At 45.1% G+C, this 21,510-nt stretch overlaps 1 protein-coding gene across 1 annotated transcript in view; it reads left to right on the top strand.

Moving 5' to 3' along the window:
- The window catches only part of TRHDE (thyrotropin releasing hormone degrading enzyme), a 354,513-nt gene that overhangs the window by 220,391 nt on the left and 112,612 nt on the right, over positions 1–21,510 (top strand). The window lies entirely within an intron of this gene.

Here is a 21,510-nt window from a genome sequence, read left to right as displayed (position 1 = left end):
GGATCCGCAACGGCCCATTAATGCTGCTCTTCTTCTGTACGCAGCAGATGCTACTCCTCCTTCCTGCCCACGCGGCTCCGGCAACGTTTTTCTTCCAGGGCTGCACAGGCAGGAAGGAGGAGGAGTGAACGTGACCCTTTTCTTCGGGCCGTGGTGATGTAAGCTCCACCACTGCCCGCCGATCTTCCTGCTATAGTTCCCTGCTTCCGCCAGCCCTGTGGACCGGGCGACACACCTCCACACTACAGGCGACACACTAATGTGTCCCGACACACACTTTGGAAAGCTCTGCCTTAAAGGCTGTTCCACGTGTTAGGGTAACGCAGCACATCTGGTCACACAAGGGAAGCCCCATGTTACCGATGGTATCTTTCATTTCGTGTAAAACTACGAGTTATCCCGAACAAAGCCCAGTTCTGAATCTGCTAAATTACTGTATTGATTTCATTCACTTTGAAATGATGAATTACATCCTTAATCACTGGTGAGAATGGAAAATGTTAATGCGTGTCAGCTGTGCCTTCCAGTCCTACTTCCAAGACCAATTGATGGAAGACCTGTGATAACTATTATTAAAGGTTTCTGGAAGATTAAGCATTGATTTGATAGTTTTCAAATTGGATTTTACATGTAAATATATGGGCCTTGGAAAGTTAGAGTTGGTGATGTTTGAGGTTCAATATCAGCAGTAAGCTTTTATTTTTGTAAAACAGATCAAGGAAGCGTCCATCATTCAGTTTTTCCAATATTCACGAGACAAAAGGACTGACTTTTGAAACAGGAAAGGTCTGAATCTCCAGCCCCTCAGATTGACAGCCCCGGGCCATGGCGAGGGTTCTCCTGAAACGGGACGCAGTCGGGGTGGGTCTGGCAGGCAGAAATCCATGAGAATAGTTGAAGACCTTTATTAGAGATCGTCTTTCTTTCTCCATTGCTGGATCTAAGATTTCCAAGCACTAGCTGACAGGCAAAGGCTTTTTGGAAAATGGCCATGCAGGGTCCGCAGCCTAGGAGGCACTCAAGGCCTCCACTGGACTATCAGGGCTACTTAGGTAAGGCCCAGGGGGGGTCAGGAGAATGGGCTAGGGCAGAGCTTTCCAAACTGTGTGTCGGGACACGTTAGTGTGTCGCCTGCAGTGTGCAGGTGTGTCGCGCAAGCCCGGTCAACTCTGATGCGAGTTTGGGCTTTTTTTTTTCTAGAGATTCACTTTTTTTTTTCAGTTTATGGGTTGCTTATTATTGGGTGATTTTTGCTGTCAATCGCGTTTTTTTGGGGGGCTTGGTGGGTGGAACGAGCCCAGCCATCCTTGCATTGGCTGCTGCTGCCGATGAGGCCTGGCCATGAGGAGTACTGACTGCAAGCAGCAGTGTCTGGTGATCATGGAAGGGAGTGAAGCACTTAACTGGCAACAATCAAAAAGACGAGGTACATGATGAGTGTGGGGGCCAGACATGTGCTGGGGGGAGAGAGATGAGTGAGTGGGGGGCAAACGTGCTGGGGGGACAGACATGTGCTGGGGAGGGGGGGGGAGATATGAGTGTGTGGGGTACAGACATGTGCTGGGGGGGAGAGAAATGAGTGTGTGGGGGTCAGACATGTGCTTGAGGGGGAGAGATATGAGTGTGTGGGGGCCAGACATGTGCTGGGGGGGGAGAGAGATGAGTGTGTGGGGGACAGACATGTGCTTGAGGGGGTGAGATATGAGTGTGTGGGGGCCAGACATGTGCTGGGGGGAGGAGAGAAATGAGTGTGTGGGGTACAGACATGTGCTTGAGGGGGAGAGATATGAGTGTGTGGGGTACAGACATGTGCTTGAGGGGAGAGATATGAGTGTGTGGGGGCCAGACATGTGCTTGAGGGGGTGAGATATGAGTGTGTGGGGGTCAGACATGTGCTTGAGGGGGAGAGATATGAGTGTGTGGGGGCCAGACATGTGCTGGGGGGAAGAGAGAGATGAGTGTGTGGGGGACAGACAATTTGTTTTATTATTGTTTCTCATAAATTATAACAATAACATGAATCTTGGAATATATATTTTTAATATAAATTTAAGGTTTTCATGAGATAGGTTGTGTCGTGAAACATTTTATTTATGTATATATTTAAGGAAACATACATAAATTGTCGAAATATGTTTCGTTCGTTTAACCTTTAACCTCTGGTTTACTAGTAGACTGAATTACCGTGTCCCGAAATTATGTTTGTCTAAAAAGTGTGTCACCAACATGAAAAGTTTGGAAAGCTCTGGGCTAGGGGGTCAGGGTCCAGGGGGATTTATGGAAAAAGAGAAGGGGTTTGGGGCAGGGCCGGCACCACATTCTCCATTTGTTTTATTTTTGTCACTTTGGCCTTCTCGGGTGGCTGCCACAATATCCCTGGGTTCTTTGGGACGCTTGGGCCTTTTAGATCAAGGCAGCTCTGCTAAGCCCTGGTAGTTTTCCTGGCAGGACTGCAGCGCCGGGTTTACTAAGCTGTGGTACTGAGTAGGCCCTAAGTGGGATACCCGAGGCAATGGGAGATAAAGTGACTTAGCCCAAGGTCACAAGGAGTGTCAGTGGGGGAAGTGGGATTTGAAGCCTGGTTTCTCAGCCCACTAGGCCACTCCTCCTCCTCCTCCTCCACACAGATATCTACCAATTTACAATGACATCATATTATGCAACATTACTATCTGTGCTGCTACTGTAACTCCATTGTCCCGCTCTGAGCTCTCTAAGGATAAAGTCCTCTTGTAGACGCGCTCTGAGCCCCGTGATTCATGTATGTGCCCACCAGGTGGGGCTAGTGAGAGGAATTTTCCTGCCCTAAACATTCAAGTATAGCTCCCCCTCCCCTCCAAACCACCTCTGCCATCTTGCACCCCCATATGCCTCCCCTTGCTTTTTCCCAGCCAGCCACTCCCCACCCTCTCCCTTTTGAAGCAGTCTCGGGATCTGCTGTTTTCTGTCTACGGCGCCAGCATCGATCCTCCCCTTCCCGAGCGCACACTGCCTGTGCTAAGGAAAGGAGCGAGCGGAAGCTGCTCTCATGGTGCATGGATAGCGGTGGAGCCCTGGGGTTACCCAGCTGCTTGAACGAGAAATGAGGTGGGGGGGGGGGGGGTCAGTTGCTTGGAGAGAGCAAGGGTGGAAGGAGGGTTAATGGCAGAACAGGGAGGAGGAAGGAAAGGTGGCAGCAGTTGAGGCCTAGGGTGGGCATTCTGGCCGCCCCCCACCCTTGACTCGCCACCCTGGGCAGCAAACTCTGCTGCTTTATAGATTGCACCAGCCCTGCCACCAACCTTTAGCGGGATTTTTTACCCCTAAGGCACACAAACATATTTATTTTCTTCTGGGCTGCTCCGGCTAGAGAATTTACCCCCCCTGCTTGACTCTTAATCCTGGGGGGATTCTTTTTATGGGGTTTAGCTCTCGCTTTTGGCCCGGACCATGGTGTCTTGCTACACAGTATGCTTAGATAAGGTAGATGCTTCCCATGAGGTGAGAGGCCATGATAAATCAGATAAGACCTGGGTCTGGGTGCTAAAACAAACGTTTACTGATTGGTAATTATAAATTAAAGTCCATTTGTCAATAACCTTGAAGTTACATCTGACTGCTGGTGCAAGTGTAGCTCTCTGTAGGTAGGTGTCCTGAGATTCAGGCATCTGGGTAGAGCCCCATGGTGAGATTTACTGCTCAAAGCTCGCCCAACAGTTACCCGGGAATCCTAATTCAGGGGTCCCCAACTTCACAGCAAAAAGTCCTACCTTAGGTCATCTTCTCTCGGACACCCGGCCCATCCTGCTCCCACAGCGTAGAGATCCAGTTAGGGTCTCCCGAGCTAGTTCTTTCTTCCTTAGGTGATATTTCTGGGGACTTCTGGTGGGGAAAAAGTCAAGGGGAATGGTGAGAGTGCTGCCACCACCCAGGGCTGAGGCAGGTGCTCTCGCCATCCCTTGGGCTATGTACACATTATACACTACTGGTTAGACACAATCTTCACGCCCTATCCCTGTAGAAAAAGCCATTAGATTTCTGCCCGTTCAGACTGGTGCGTCGTCAGGAGGCGCGACGCTAATCAAGCTTGAATACATTTGAACACCTCATTATCAAATAGAAACCTCTTCTCTTTAAAAACTTCATTACTTCCCATCAAATACCCTGTGGCAGGTTGTTCATTAATAAATGGGACGCAGGATTTTTATTTCATCAGCAATGTAATTTCCTGTAATTAAATAAAGAATTAACGTGAAGGGTGCTGAATCCTGTTAGGAGACTCCAGCTATGAAGGAAAGCAATAGTTAATTATGAAAATGGCAGTAAATAAAATTAAACGGCCTTTTATGAAGTTTTAAACTTTATACAGTGCGAAAAGAGTCAGCATTAAAACCTCTCTCATCGAAAATGAACCAATTGATTCAGTCAGAATTAGAATAGATAACCCCCCCCCCCCCCCCCCCCCCCGATGAGGGTAATTTAAAAAATAGGTCCCTTCCCCAAAGGGCTGACACAGTTCAGAAACTGAGAAAGCTATTCTTCTTGGCCTCTGGTCCAGGCCAGGTCCTCTACTTGAATGAAGACGTATCTCTGCGCGAGGCACAGTCCACCCTCTCCCAGAGGGGATACCTAATTTTCACTCTCCCGTGGAGGGCAAGCAAACAGCCTCTTTCACTGGAATCTCTCCAGGCCAGCAGGATACATCCTGGAACAAAGCGGAAGACACACACCAAAAAGAGAGACAAATCAGAGTCCCTTCTGTGGCAACAGGTGCAGTCTTCTCAAGTTGTCTTCACCCCACCTCATAGGGAAATGAAGTCCTCCTCGCTGGGGGCGTCCAGTTTCTTTAGAATCCTGCAGTGCTCGTAACGCTCAGGACTTGGCCCTTTTTACCGTCACTCCATCGGGCAGGAGGCAATTCATGGAATGGGGCCTCTGTTCTCCATTTCGTAGGTGATAAATGACAGCAAGTCTGCCACTCTGCAGTCCAAAGCCCTTCACTAATCAGGATGCCTTCATATTCCCCGTGGGTTTGGGGAGTCCTTGGTGTGCTCAGCCAGCCAAGCGTTCCCTGTTCTCCTCTACAAAGTTCATTACATGAACAGGGACGTACAGGTACTTCTTGTGGAGAAAAGCCAAGTGGGATCAGGCTACCTCTGCACTGCAATCCCACTGGTGAGGGGGGGGTTCAAAAACCTCTCCATGCTATTGCGATTAAAACAAAATTCTTCTAAAGTTAAAACTGGATACATCTTCTGCCCTCACTGTCTCTCACAGCAGGATCCATCACTGGTGCTTGTCCTCCTAGGGTTTAGAGTGGGCAAGCACCAGTGATGGATGGCTCTGGTGAGAGCCCTTTCACCCCAAATAGGTATCAGGTGTAAAAAGCTCTCTCTTCTGTAAATTAGTAGGAGAAGGTCCCTCTGGCAGGGAGTGCACATTGAGGTGTCACTTCTAACTGAAACACCATCTGGGTGAAGCTGGGAGGCCTCGCCAGAGTGTAAGACTTAGATATTTTTACCCTTCCAATGCTTTCTCAAAATGATCTCGTGTCCTAAAATGGCTGGGGCTAAATAGTACTGGGGCATCTGATCACAGCCCTCCAGATGGGAGAGAATGAGGGGGATGGATGACTCCTTAATAGTGCGTTCTGTGCAGGGACAGCGACATCTGGTGGCCAACCCGGGGGGTTGCCACACATGACTGAGTCGTGTGATCTATCAGGGGGCATCTAAGAGAACACAATCTTCTGAGAAGAACTATAATGAGGGATGTGCAGTCATTTAAAATGAATGCGCAAAATGGGATGAATGAGGCTATTTTCTGGTTTGCCTCTCATCATTTTGGTATAAATAAAATACAAGTCCAATCTCTCCCACCCTGTAAAATCAGGTCTAGGGCCCGGGCCTACAACGTAATGATGCTGGTGGCATTTCAGACGTCCAGGCTGCTGGTGCCATTTTAAAATCTGTGGCAGGCGGGGCAGGAATGAGCTGGCACTGTTCCATCCCTTTAGACCTTGCGGCTCTATGGATGGGGGTAAGTGGGGGCCGGGGAGGTCCTTGGCCCTGGGAATGATTTAGCAGGGCAGGAGAGGGGGTTGTCAAAGGAACCAGGCAGACTCAGACTGGGCCCAACCAAGTAAGCCTTGATTTTTACTGGCTGGGAGGGAGGTTGAAGGGGGACCTGGGAGACTCCAACTGCCAGGTAGTCCCAGGCCCTGTGGATGTCATGGGGGGGAGGGGGGAGGGCCTTGATTTGGTGTTTATTTTGTTTTATGCAGGAGGAGTGAGGCGTAATGTTTTTGGTTTGGGGAATGAACCGAAGAACCAAAAAAAACCTATTAACTGAATCAAAACGTTTTGGGCTACGCATCCCTCATTGGAATTATTCTCTCTCTAAGTCTTCATATGCAGCTATCCCAGGGGAGTCACATGGATGGATCACATGACTCAGGCACATGCCCCAGGGCACATGTCCCTGAACTACGTAGTCCATCTGTGCGCGTCTCTCTAAGGAGAATATTATGTGAAAGAAAAGATCTGTATTTACTATAAAAGGTTATGTCAGCTTGTGTCTGAGAAATCATCCCTGCAACGTTTGTCATTTAGCCGTGACCCAAACATCCCTTCCTCGTCGCCTCCATGAGCCCTTCTGCTACAACCCCCAGGATGACATTCATTCTCCCCCCCTCCTGCTTTCTCTATTGTTTGGCTTTTGGTTGTGAAGCAGTAGTGATTGCTCTTCTGCATTTCTGCTGTTGGCCTGGGAGTCAGGCAGCTGCGAAAATACAATGCATTGAATTGCATAAATTAGCAGTTCAATGCAATGTGTTGCTTCGCATTCTGTGATCCATGGTGTTAAATTGTACTAATTAGGCAACACTGATGTTTGTTTGAATTTCTTGTTGAAAAATTTGCCCCAACTTTAATCCACTTTATTTTGAAACCAAATGTTTTGTCTGAAAAATTAGAGCATGATTTAAGTTAGTTATTTTGAGGACAATATTTAAAGATAGCTGGCTGAGCTGGATAAGACTCATGGGATATTCATTGCTGAATATACCCGGATAAGTATTAAGGTTAGCCTGATAAGAAGATCTGGCTAACTTTAGACCTACTATGGGACACATCTAATGTATCTGTCTAAGTTACAGGCCGATACAGTAAAGTCCGCGGGAGAGCGGGCGAACGCCCTCTCTTCTGTGTGCGCGTTTCTGTATGCAAATTAGGCCCGGTGGTAAAAACAGGTAAAAGGAGGCGCTAGGGACACTAGCACGTTCTTAGCGCCTCCTTTTTGACAGGAGCGGTGGCTGTAAGCAGGTTTGACAGCCGACGCTCAATTTTGCCGGTGTCGGTTCTTGAGCCCGCTGACAGCCATGGGTTCGGAAACCGGACGCCGGCAAAATTGAGCGTCCGGTTTTCGAGCCGCGGGCCGACTTCAAATTTTTTTTTTTTTTACTTTTTTAAACTTTCGGGACCTCCAACTTAATATCGCCATGATATTAAGTCGGAGGGTGCACAGAAAAGCGGTTTTTTACTGCTTTTCTGTGCACTTTCCCGGTGCCCGAAGAAATTAGCGCCTACCTGTGGGTAGGCGCTATATAATTTTGTACTGCTAAATGCATCAATTGAATTCTTAGTTACAAGAGGAAGAGGGAAAATACCCCTTCATTGTATCCCACTGTCTGAGTTCTGGACTGTGTCCCATAAAGGGGTGGAGAAGATTCCTCCAGACTGATGCTCTGACTGTACAATGTCATCATCAAAGGGCCAAGTTATTGCCCTTGATGACGCACTAAGACGCATGACATCAAGCACATGGGCAGGCAGGTCAGAGCGTCAGTGCAAAGCCCTTTTGGTGATGTGTTCCCACTGTGCGATGGCGCCGTTTAATGATGCACTGGCAGGGTTCCCACCCTCTGCCAGCAAGGTGAGGTCCTGCGCTGCAGTGGACCTGATGGTGACCTGCCGGCAGGCTTCAGGCATCCAGCGTGCAGATAGATGACAACATCCTGGGGAGCAGGGTGAGCCAAATGTGTTGTTACTAAAAACAAAAGGGTATGAGTAAGAGAACAAAAGAGGGGGGTGAGAGTGAGCAGTGGGAAGGGGGAGAGAGGGAAGGAACGGAAGGGGTGAGGGTGGTGAATAACTGAGAGGGAAGGGAAAGAGTGGAAGGGATAGGGTGAGTGACAGAGGGGAAGGAAGAAAGGGGGATGGGAGTGACTGAGGGGAGGGAAGAGAAGGGAGTGGGTGGGAGGGAGGGGAACAGTGATGACTGATAGGAAGAAACAGAAGAGGTGACTGGGAGTAAGGGAGTGAGTGATTGAGAGGAAAGGGAAGGGGTGAGAAGGTAAGGGAAGTAAGAGTGATGGGGAGAGGGACTCAGAGGGATGGTAAGGGGATTAAGTGGGAGAGTGAGTAACAGAAGGAAGGGAAGAGAGTAAGAGAGTTGAGTGCCTGAGAGGGAAGGGGGTTGAAGGGGGTGAATGGCTGAAAGCTGAATGAGAAGGAAGGAAAGGTGGAAGAGGAGGGGAGCAAGTAGAAGAGGGAAAGTGAGTACGGTAAGAGAGAGGGTAAGAACATAAGAACATAAGAAAATGCCATACTGGGTCAGACCAAGGGTCCATCAAGCCCAGCATCCTGTTTCCAACAGTGGCCAATCCAGGCCATAAGAACCTGGCAAGTACCCAAAAACTAAGTCTATTCCATGTAACCATTGCTAATGGCAGTGGCTATTCTCTAAGTGAACTTAATAGCAGGTAATGGACTTCTCCTCCAAGAACTTATCCAATTCTTTTTTAAACACAGCTATACTAACTGCACGAACCACTCTGGCAACAAATTCCAGAGTTTAATTGTGCGTTGAGTAAAAAAGAACTTTCTCCGATTAGTTTTAAATGTGCCCCATGCTAACTTCATGGAGTGTCCCCTAGTCCTTCTACTATCCGAAAGAGTAAATAACCGATTCACATCTACCCGTTCTAGACCTCTCATGATTTTAAACACCTCTATCATATCCCCCCTCAGTCGTCTCTTCTCCAAGCTGAAAAGTCCTAACCTCTTTAGTCTTTCCTCGTAGGGGAGTTGTTCCATTCCCCTTATCATTTTGGTAGCCCTTCTCTGTACCTTCTCCATCGCAATTATATCTTTTTTGAGATGCGGCGACCAGAATTGTACACAGTATTCAAGGTGCGGTCTCACCATGGAGCGATACAGAGGCATTATGACATTTTCTGTTTTATTCATCATTCCTTTTCTAATAATTCCCAACATTCTGTTTGCTTTTTTGACTGCCGCAGCACACTGAACCGACGATTTCAATGTGTTATCCACTATGACACCTAGATCTCTTTCTTGGGTTGTAGCACCTAATATGGAACCCAACATCGTGTAATTATAGCATGGGTTATTTTCCCTATATGCATCACCTTGCACTTATCCACATTAAATTTCATCTGCCATTTGGATGCCCAATTTTCCAGTCTCACAAGGTCTTCCTGCAATTTATCACAATCTGCTTGTGATTTAACTACTCTGCACAATTTTGTGTCATCTGCAAATTTGATTATCTCACTCGTCGTATTTCTTTCCAGATCATTTATAAATATATTGAACAGTAAGGGTCCCAATACAGATCCCTGAGGCACTCCACTGTCCACTCCCTTCCACTGAGAAAATTGCCCATTTAATCCTACTCTCTGTTTCCTGTCTTTTAGCCAGTTTGCAATCCACGAAAGGACATCGCCACCTATCCCATGACTTTTTACTTTTCCTAGAAGCCTCTCATGAGGAACTTTGTCAAACGCCTTCTGAAAATCCAAGTATACTATATCTACCGGTTCACAGGGTGAGTGAGTGTGAGTGTATATGAGAGAGAATGGAGGAAGTTAATGTAGTCCCACCTCCCTCCACTGATTCACTACAATCTCAAGGTGACTGGAAACCAAACGTTTCCAGGTATGGAGAAGGGGGCATTTTTTTGTTCTTATTAGTTTAATTATTGGTGGTTGTTTGATATGTCAGCTGTTTTCAAATATTTAATTGATTTTTGGAAAATGTTAAAAGTTTTTTTTATCCTTATTCCTTTGAGGTCAGTGTTCAAAACTTGCCAATTAAGTAACTCGCCAGCTATAACTTACCCGGCTAAGTTACCCGGTATATTTAGTGGCATGGTTGGCTTCGTCATTGAATATACGCATACATAGTCGCACTTAGCCACATAGGTTATAACCAGCTAAGCTAGACCTGCTTTATGGAAGTCCAACTTAACTGGGTAACTTATGTGCCTACGACCGAATATCACTACTTAGCTGCCTAAGGGGCCGATGCAATAAGGGCACGTAGAAAGCGGGCGCTGAACAGTCTTAATGTGCGCATGGTGCCCCAAGGGGGGGGGGCGCCATGCAATATTTAAATTAGGGGGTCACGCTAGGAAGGAGGAGCTAGGGTCGCTTGCGCGACCTTAGCGCCTCCTTCCTAGCGCAATCCGCCGCGGCTGCCTGTCTGCCAGTAATGAAAACGGCCCCCGAGTTTATCGGCAGACATTTTCATTACTGGCAGACGGCCGGTTATGAAAACAGATGCCAAGTTTACCGGCGTCGGTCTTCATAACTCGGCAGTCTGCTAAGTTATTTTATTTTTATTTTTTACTTTAAAAAAGAAGTACAGAAAAGCTGTTTTTTCTGCTTTTCTGTACTTCTTTTCAGTGCCCTCAGCTATTAACGTCTGCTCCAGGCAGGCGTTAATATCTGAGCGATAAATGTGCGTCTGAGACGCACATTTATCTTTTTGCATGGGGAGTGAATGAGTAATAGGCTCATTTACATGCATTTGCACGTGATGAGCGATAGCTCATTTACTCTGCGTTAAATAGGCGCTAATCCCCTTATTGCATTAGGAGATTGATTAGCGCCTATTTTCCCTGTGTCTAACTGCTCGTTAAGAGTGCGCTCGGGATATTGCATCGGCCCCTCTGTTATATGGCTAGGTTGATCTGCCCACTATTAAATTAACCATATACATGACTTATGTGGCTAAGTGGTGCCATTGAACATAGGCGCATAGTCAGCGGCTGCTATGTAGCTGCATAAATAGTGCTGAACGCACTTTGAATATTGAATATTCTACGTACAATGCTGATGTTTCTGTTTTTGCACTGTTGTACTGCACATGAGTCTGGCTTGTGGATTACAGTTCAGTTTTTTGTTTGCATCTTTGTATTTATATCTTAAGGTCCTTTTATTCTTATTTGGTGAGGGTTTATCTATGTTCTACATTTGTGACTGAGGTGAGGTAGTCTAACCAGGAAAAAACTTTGTACCGCTCGAATTTAAAATGTATTTGTGTTGGGTTGAATGTTTTGCTGATTTTGGTAGAGGCTGAGAGCCATGATTGCAGGGCTCCTCAGGTGCTAAAAATGGTGGTGCTTAAGCCCATTAGATATTGAAATGTCTGCAGCACACAGCAAGTACTGGAGATTTGATTGTTGTGCCGAGGAGCTCCAAGGGGGACCCCACCCCCCTCCCCACTGCCCCCTATTGTGGCCGATAAATGTTTGCCCACCCTGCTCCAATTGATCAATCAGTCCGCTTGTCTGTTAGATCATATTCTCCCCAAATTAATCTGCAACTTGAAACAAGATTTAACTACCATAATAAATACCATATAAATCCAAGGCTCCCTGCCTTCATAACTAAAACAAAAATGGTCGTGATCAAGTCCATCCTGAAGAAACTAGGCACTGACCCCAAAATAGTCAATCACGGTCGTCAAGTCTCCAGCTTTCCTTTCCTATCCAAACTAGTGGAAAAAGTACTTTTAACTCCTAGACATCAAAGAAGAGGCCAACATCTTTCACACTTATCAATCCAGTTTCAGGAAAGGCCCTGTGAGCATTAAACCAAAGCATCTACCTGCATGCTTACCTATGTGGGGACTCTCTCCTAGCCCTACTAGATCTTTCCACCATATTTGACACTGCTGATCACCTGCTTCTGACTCAGTGCTTGGAGCACATTGGTACTGAGGGCAGTGCCCTCAAATGGTTAAAATAATTCTTGACCAACAGAGCACATTTCATGGGCCAGCAAACTATCCATACCTAGAGATCTCACCTTTTGGAGTGCCCCAAGGTTCAGTGATTTCCCCGTTTCTCTTCATTCATCCACTCTGGGACCTCATCCAATCTTCCAACATCGAATGTCACCTATTTGTTGACAAGCCCAATTCTCTGTCCAGGGATGGATCAGGCTGCGGCTATCACTATGCTCAACAATTGTCTCTCTGCAGTAGCCCTAATGACTTAACAAACAAACTGAAACTAAACCCTCCAAATCTGAACTCTTCTGGTTAAGCTATCACGGGTGTTCCCTATTTACTTTACCTGCTCTCTCAGGAACTCCCGTACAACTTGAAGACTCCATGCACAGCTGGGGATTTATCTCACCTACAGTCTTACAAAGGAAACACACATCTCTACTGTGATAAATACTTCCTTTATGCAATTTTGCCAGATCAACCAAATACACAATTACTTTGAGAAGCATGATCTCCGAAACACTCTTTGATCAACTACACAGACTATTGTAACTTACTATTTAAGTGGCATCTCTCAATATAACCTGAAACACCTCCAACCTTTGCAGCTAGACTTCTGGTAGGGGCCAAGGCCACTGACCACCTAAAACCAATCTCAGTCAGTTACATTGTCTCCCAGTTGTGAATCAACTGGTCCCAGAATATCTCTCCCAACTTCTGTTCTCCTACATTCCCATGAGGGAGCTTGGGTCCTCACAGCAGGCCCTTCTGATGTCCCCTCTTCTGGTTTCTGCTGGACTAAACATGCCCAAGACTTCAAGCATTCTGCTGATTTACCCCTAAAATACGGAACATATGGTAGCCCTCTGCCTTGAAACTTGTTACCTCACCTTCTGGAAAAAAGACATCAAAGCTTGGCTATTCAGCCAGGCCTTCCCCTAAAGACTCCTCCTCCTAGTTCCTGACTTCTGGAACTCTTTTTCTTAATTTGATCCCACACCTTTATCCACTATCAGGCTAATTCTACTGCCCTTGTATCAGGTGCTTAACGTATCTGCTTCATGGTATTATTTCCACCCATGACACGTAAAATCCACCCCCTGTCTTTAAGTCACACCTGTATTTGTGCATTTCCATATCCTGACTGTACTTTATTTTTAATACAATCCACCTTGTGACTAATTATGAAAAGGTGGAATATCAAATGCTCACACACAAATAAAGAATTGAAGGATATAAAATGTAAAAGACTACACTGAGTATGGCACATAGGATAATGAAATGAAATAGCACCTTAATTACACTTACTTGATGATGATGTGTTGACCTAGAATCAGTATTTAGAATTGCAAGACACTAGATAATGCATGAAACTAGATAATGCATGAATATGGCCTCGACTATGTATTAACTGTTTGGATTAACCCAGAATATGAATGAGAATGTTGACCCAGAAACCGAACGATGACTTTGTAAACCCTTGTGCTCTTATCTTGGAAGGACGGTATATAAAACCCCTAAATAAATAGAGTAAACAATGGAGATATAGTGAAAGCAAAATGTTTATTGGGGGTCTCTTATTCTCACTTTTACAGCATCTGGGTGTTTAAAAAAAACCTTAAGAAAGGGCAATTATCAGTGATCCACCAGCAAACCTACCTGCGCACGCTTTACAGATGTTCTATAAGAAACAAACCAGTAGGTTCCTGTAGAAACTTTGCTAAACCTTTTGAGGCCCATGATGAAAGGGGCTTGTTGGGTTAAATTAAGGCTCGGCTGGGCAAACCCCCAGGGGTTGAAGTTTCCTGCTGGTCTGAACGCCCCCCCAGGTTTTCCTGGCTAAGTGACTGGGCAGGTGGTGTTCCGGGACGGGCCACCTTTATCCGGATACGTTGGCCAGGTCCCGCCGATCCTCAGCCTTAGCTGGCCACGTGTAGGGCTGCCTCGGGGCACTCCTTAAATTACCTGGGTATATGTGCGGGGATAACTTGAATCTCACCTGGCAATTAAGGAGAGCAAAGAAAAAAGAAAGAAGCCTTTCCCCGGGCCAGCAGGCTTCGTTATTTTGGAGCACTGCTGGGGGTTTCACTTGATTGATTTCGCTTTTCCAGGTTGTACTGCCGTGGCCTAGAATCTCATTCCAAACCCTTCCTTCCTTTCTGACTTTATGCTTGAGGCATCCGGGGCCTGATTTATGGAATGTTTTACCCCGTTTTGTGTCTCTGGGATAAACCTGTTATAAATTGGCTCGTATGCGTTAATCCATAACTTTTGCTTTTGCTCTTATGTTTTCTAACCGGTGCAGGAACTGCAAAAACTCAGCAGTTTCTGAATGACATTGAAAACTAAGAAGACAATTCTCAGTAAAGTGTTCGTAATTTCAGATTTGTATGTCTTGAAATAGCGCTACACGCTTCTAGTATCTTTTATTTTGTTGGAAAATCTGTTTATTTTTAATGCCTACATTGCACGTTTGGTGGAGTCTACTGAAAGCTCTGAGCTCAATGTTCAAACCTGGCCGTTTAAATAACTTCTCCGGATATAACTTATCTGGCTAAGTTACAAAAGTATATTCAGCAGCACAGCTAAGCCACTTGTGAAGAGAGGCTAAAGGATCTGAATACTACACCCTAGACAGAGGAGAGGATGTGCAGGGGAGATAGGATACAGACCTGCAGATACCAGACAGGAAAGCAAACAGAGGAACCAGGGGGTCAGGAAATGAAACTGAGAACCAACATCAGGAAGTATTTCTTCATGGAAAGGAGTGGATGCCCAAAGGAGGTGGTAAGGACAAAATCAGCAAATAACTTCAAAAGGGCATGGGATAGATACTGTGCATGGGCATGGGATAGATACTGTGAATCGCTAAATGTTGGAAATGAAAAAAAGGGGAGCAGGGGAGTAACCTGTACAGAGTTGCAGTTACTTCCCATAACAGAAGGCATGGGGGTGACCTGCACAGAGCGGCAGTTCCTACCCTTAAAAGAAACATGGGGGTAACCTGCACAGAGTGGCAGATACTACCATGAGCAGCTTGCTGGACAGACTGGATGGATCATTTGGTCTTTATTTGCAATCTATACTATGAATATATGCATGTATATCCATGCTTAGCTGTGTAAGTTATAAATTTGGACTTGCTCTATGGCTCGTCTAGCTTAGCTGCATAACTTATGCGGCTAAGACTGAATATCGCTAGTTACTAGCATAATTATATGGCTAACTTGCTCTGCCCTGATCCGCTCACTACATGCCCACAAGTCATGTGTTTATTTACACTTTCGGATAATAGAAGGACTAGGGGGCACTCCATGAAGCTAGCAAGTAGCATATTTAAGACTAATCGGAGAAAATTATTTTTCACTCAACGCACAATTAAGTTCTGGAATTTGTTGCCAGGGGATGTGGTTAGTGCAGTTAGTGTAGCTGGGTTTAAAAAAGGTTTGGATAGCCATTTCGAGGCAAGATGGCCGCCACATAGCAAGACGTAGACTGCTCAACTCCTGGGGCTGGTTTGAGGAAGGACAGCGTTTGGTTGGGGAGAGACGCCCTCCTGAGGTAGGGAGAGAAGAATCTGAATTTTGAAGTTCTCCTGCCGACGCATTTTGAAATGCCTGAAAAGGTAACATTAGAGATAATATGGAAGGCTATTATGACTTTACATAAGGCGGTTACGGACTTGACGAATACCGTTAAAGAAAATTGAATTAAAGTTCAGAATCAAGAAAAAAGGATTTCACAGATGGAAGTAAATATAAAAGATATAGGGGTTGAGGTAAAAAAAGTCAAAGAAGTGCAGAGTGAATTAATAAGATCGGAATCTAGTATGGGGAAGAAGCTGGATTTCTTTGAGAACGAACTGAGGAAGCCTAATTTAAGGTTCCTTAATTTTCCGAGAACGAAATGGATTCCCCCACAGGAATTACTAAAAAGTTATTTCCTGAATATATTGGGTTTCTTGGAAACAGCAATACCCCAGGTTTCAAAGATATTATATTTGCCATCGAAAGGAGATGATGAAAATCAAGCTGAGAAATCTGTCGATAATTTGTCTGACATAATTGAAAAGTCATTTGAAACAAACATAGAGAAAAGAACGACTCTTTTGGTGACTTTTACGCAGGTCTCAGATAGAGATAAAATACTTTAAATGTATTTTCGTAAACAGCAAATCCAATTTTATGGGAAACAAACATTTTTCCGGATATAACAAAAGCTATGCAGGAGAAGAGAAAACTTTTTCTGCAAATGAAAAATGAAGTTATCTCAAGAGGTGCTAAATATTATCTAAGATTCCCATGTCGCAGTGTCATAGTATATCAAGACAACAGATATGTATTTAATGCAGTTGAGACAATATTTAGAGTCTCATTCCTAAGAATACTCAGGGGGTTGTTGGTTAATATGTTTAAGGCGCATGAGCTATGTTTTCTTAGTTTGAGAAATTGGTAAGGTATTAACTGCTCAATTGTTTCTTGCCTCTCCAGATTACTTATAAGCTATAGTAGATTTTGTTACTAATTATATGTCAAAAATTGATGTAAGAATATCTTTATGTACCTTTGAGATGAAAAGTAACATTAACTTAATGTAATAGTTTGAAAATTCAATAAAAAATACATTAAAAAAAAAAGATTTGGATAAGTTCTTGGAGGAGAAGTCCATTAACTGCTATTAATCAAGTTGACTTAGGGAATAGCCACTGCTATTACTGGCATCAGTAGCATGGGATCTTCTTAGTGTTTGGGTACTTGTCAGATTCTTGTATCCTGGTTTGGTCTCTGTTGGAGACAGGATGCTGGGCTTGATGGACCCTTGGTCTGACCCAGTATGACAATTTCTTATGTTCTTATAAGTGACTTAATGGGCTAAGCAGTGACTGCTGATCATAGGTGCATATTCAGCGGTCGCTACAAAATTGCATAAGCTATACCGATGCGGTTAAATAGTGCTGAACGCTTTTTGAATATCAACCTTTCTGTGGGCTTTCTTGATTGTCTTCATGCCTTGTCCAGCAGTTTGAGGTCGAAATGTAAATTTCAGACCATGGCAAAAATTAAAAACAAAAACCAAAAATAACCAAAAGCACCACAAAAAGCTGCAAATCATTTAACGTACACAATTTTGAAACTATCCATCATTTCTGTCTCAGGATTTAATTTCCTGCATTTTTAGGAAGGGAAAGAAGATTCACAGAGAGAACTGAGCAAGCAAGAATCTGTGTAAAAAGCTCCAAGATACTTTTGCTCAGTCCCTAATTTTCAGCACCTAGTCTCATAGGGCTTTTGCCAGGAGTTAATGCTTCCTCCAGGATTTTTTTTTTGGCGGGGACAGTGGGGAGTTTTCCCATTCCAAGAGGGTAAGGTGATTTAAAAATTTTGCAAAGCTGACTTGAAGGTTTTTGGTTTTTTTGGGTTTTTTTAGCTCGATCTGTAAATCTGGCCCTTAAACAGAACACTTTTTTTTTTTCACCCTTGATAGGAGGTTCTGTGCTGAATATCTCTTATTTATAAGAGAGAGAATCTTTTTGTATTTGGGATGAGGGCATAGCATGGAAGAACTGCCCTGACTGTATGCACTGTGTACTCAGTCTTACATGATTTAGGCGAGAGCACCTTAATGTTGCTTTATGATTTTATAGATGACATATATGTTATTTATGGGGTTTTATGTTCATTTATTGTACGAACTTTGAGAGTTTGACTGTGCCGGAGATATCAAATCCAAAGAAACAAATAATAAATAAATAAATAGAAGTTTGTCTTTTTGCGGATGATACTAAGATCTGCAACAGAGTGGACACGCCAGAAGGGGTGGAGAGAATGAAATGGGATTTAAGGAAGCTGGAAGAGTGGTCAAAGATATGGCAGCTGAGATTCATGCATTCAGAGTCATGCATATGGGGTGTGGAAATCCAAAAGAACTGTATTCGATTGGGGGTGAAGGGCTGATGTGCACAGAGCAGGAGAGAGACCTTAGGGTGATAGTGTCTAACAATCTGAAGTCAGCAAAACAATGTGACAAGGCGATAGCTAAAGCCAGAAGAATGCTGGGCTGCATAGAGAGAGGAATAACCAGTAAGAGGAAGGAAGTGATGATCCCCTTGTACAGGGCCTTGATGAGGCCTCACCTGAAATACTGTGTTCAGTTCTGGAGACCGTGTCTCCAAAGGGACAGAGACAGGATGGAGGCGGTCCAGAGAAGGGCGACCAAAAAGGTGGATGGTCTTCATAAAATGTCTTATGAGGAGAGATTGAAGAATCTAAATATGTACACCCTGGAGGAAAGGAGGAGCAGGGGTGATATGATACAGACGTTCAGATACTTGAAAGGTTTTAATGAACCATGGTCAACAACAAACCTTTTCCGTTGGAAAAAAATCAGTAGAACTAGGGGTCACGATTTGAAACTCCAGGGAGGAAGACTCAGAACCAATGTCAGGAAGCATTTCTTCACGGAGAGAGTGGTGGATGCCTGGAATGCCCTTCCGGAGGAAGTGGTGAAGACTAAAACTGTGAAGGATTTCAAAGGGGCATGGGATCTATGTAAGCACACAGAGGTCAGTATTCAGTCAGACAAATGCAAGGTTTTGAATTCCCCGCCCAGTTGCAGCAGGTACATTTTAACGGGATAAGTCATGGACCATCTAAAACGTACTCAGATAAAAAAAGGGCGGTGTGGAGGGGGTCTGTGGGTGGGGCTTAGCTGGGTGGTGGCCATGGTGGATAGCAGTAAGCTGACCTAGATAACGTCAAATCTATAACTGGTTATATTCAGCGGGACTTGTCTCCCTCTGAATAACTCAGCTAAGGATATCCAGATGTGTTTACCCCAGTAACTTGCTGCACATTGTGCCCGTGGAATATGGACCTAGAGGGGCCTCTGTCCTCCATATGAAAGCTTTCCTCCCATTGTGTATCCATGGGAAAAATGCTTAGGACTCAGGGCTCATAGTACTTTAATGGCTTTGGACAGTAATAAGGATTAACTTAAATAGTCACATTGAAAAATATTTCCGCAAAAGCACAGCTCCCAGATCTTGTGTGATATTCTATTGGCATTTTAGCACATTACCTGCATATAGAGGAAAGAGAACATTGAAGCAGCCAGATGATCTCTGGGACTATCTCCTCCACATTTCTGACAGTAAACTGACGTCGCCTAGATCGGTGGACCTCCTCAGGCCCACCCATCCGGCCGGTCATGTTTTCAGGATATCCCTAACGATTAAGCTTGGGATATCTGTGCACGCACTGCCTCCAGAATACGCAGATATATTTCATGCCCACTTATTAGGGATATCCGGAAAGCCTGACTGGCTAGGGAGCCCCGAGGACCAATGTGTGAGCAATAAAGACAGCACACACATCTTCCAGGAGAGATTCCTCCCCACCCACTTCCAAAGTTAGGAGGTCTATAGGCAAACTTTAGAATTTTTGTAATGCGGTTTTTCAAAATTGCATTTTGTCCTGAAACCACTGATTGTGCTTTCAAGCACCACAACAGCAAGGAACAGAACTAGATGCTAATAATGTCTTCCTTTCAGGTTGTACAAGTGTTGACTCTGTGCAAACCCCGTGCTAGGAGAGTGTACACTTGTAGATGTGGATAGGGTTAGAACAAAGAAAGAAAAGCTGAAGCCCAGCACACTCCAACCCCCCCTTCCGTAGGAGTACACCAGGATGTTCTGAACATCCCCATTTGTATCCTGGCACACTTGGATCCCCCCGTTTCCATCTGGACCCTAACACACTTTCCGCCCTCCATTCCCAACTCAACCTCAACACATACAGACCCCATCTCCAGCACAACTCTTCTTCCCAGCTTGACCCCCCCCCCCCCCCCCACCACCACCAGCAACTGGAGCCCAGCCCACTCTGACGCCCCTCATCTCCAGCATGACCCCAGGATAATCAATCCTCTTTCCACCCCTTCCTGGCTCACCCCAACACACTGTGTCTTCCTCCCACCCAACCCTAGCATACCTTGACCCCATGCCACAGCCAGATCCCAGCACTCTCCTCTCCCTAACCCAAAGCCAGCACACTTCTGTCCCCTTACAGGCCCATATCAGCACATTCCTGCCTCCCACCCACCTCTCCCTTACCTGGCACCAATAGACCCCAAACCCCCTTCCCAGTCTGCCCCAATCTGACCAGAGCACACTTCTTGCCCCCTCCCTTTAGCCAAAATGAAGAAACAGTGAATATCCAACCCCACCCCCCTTAAAATTCAAAGGAAAATAAATTACCCTGTCCACCAATCCTGATTCTCTGAAGACCCTCCCAGCCCCCAGGATACCCCCACCATCCTCTCCCCACCGTAGCCCTTATCAAATCGTGAATCCACGGGCCTTCCGGAGGCATGAACCATCCCCCTGTTGTTTCAGCCTCACTCTTGTGCCTTAGCAAAATGGACGCTAGTCAACCTGAGGCCAATGCCATTATGTTGTACAGCAGATTCAGCTGTACAACATAATGGTGCCAGCAGTCGGGTTGACTGGTGGCTATTTTTCTAAGCTATAGGATGGGCTGAGGCAATGGGAGAAGATTCCTGTTTCCCTATGCCCTGTGGCCTAGGATTTGATAACTGCTCGAGTGGGTAGAGGTTGTTGGGATATCCTAGGGGCAGTGTGAGGCAGCACTAGAATAAGAACATAAGATATGCCATACTGGGTCAGACGAAAAGGGTCCATCAAGCCCAGTATCCTGTCTCCATCAATGGCCATTGCAAATCATAAGTACCTGGCAAGTACCCAAACATTAAATAGATCCCATGTTACTAATGCCAGCAACAAGCTGTGACTATTCCCTCTTGATTAACAGCAGTTAATGGACTTCTCCTCCAGGAACTTATCCAAACCTTTTTTAAACCCAGTTACACTAACTGCACTAATCACATCCTCTGGCAACGAGCTTAATTGTGTGTTGAGTGAAAAATAATTTTCTCTGATTTTATTTTAAATGTGCTACATGCTAACTTCGTGGAGTGCCCCTTAATCCTTGATTTATCCGAAAGAGTAAAACACAGTTTCAAATTTACCCATTAAAGTCCTTTCATGATTTTGTAGACCTCTGTCATATCCCCCCTCAGCCATCTCATCTCCAAGCTGAGCAGCCCTAACCTCTTTAGCTTTTCCTCATAGGGGAGCCATTCCATGCCCTTTATCATTTTGGTCGCCTGGGGTTTTTTGGGTTTATAAATGGTTTGTAATCCGATGGTTGATGACTGTGAGGAGCGCCTACAGACTGTCGCACACATATGCTCCCCACCAGTTTTACCGACAGACAAACTTCTTGCTAAGCACATTAAATATATAAAGATTTGCTTGCTTGGTATTATAGTTGCCTTGAAATGTTTTGAATTCTTAATATATTTCTGTTTTTGTTTTAGCAAATGAAAATACTTCTGTGGATGGAATTTTTAAAAATGCATTTAAATTTGGAATTCTTTTGCCTGCTTCCCAGTAACCACCAGCACATTGCTTTTA

The sequence above is a fragment of the Rhinatrema bivittatum genome, chromosome 4, assembly GCF_901001135.1.
Source record: "Rhinatrema bivittatum chromosome 4, aRhiBiv1.1, whole genome shotgun sequence".
Classification (NCBI taxonomy): domain Eukaryota; kingdom Metazoa; phylum Chordata; class Amphibia; order Gymnophiona; family Rhinatrematidae; genus Rhinatrema; species Rhinatrema bivittatum.
This window is presented reverse-complemented; position numbering and strand designations above follow the sequence as displayed.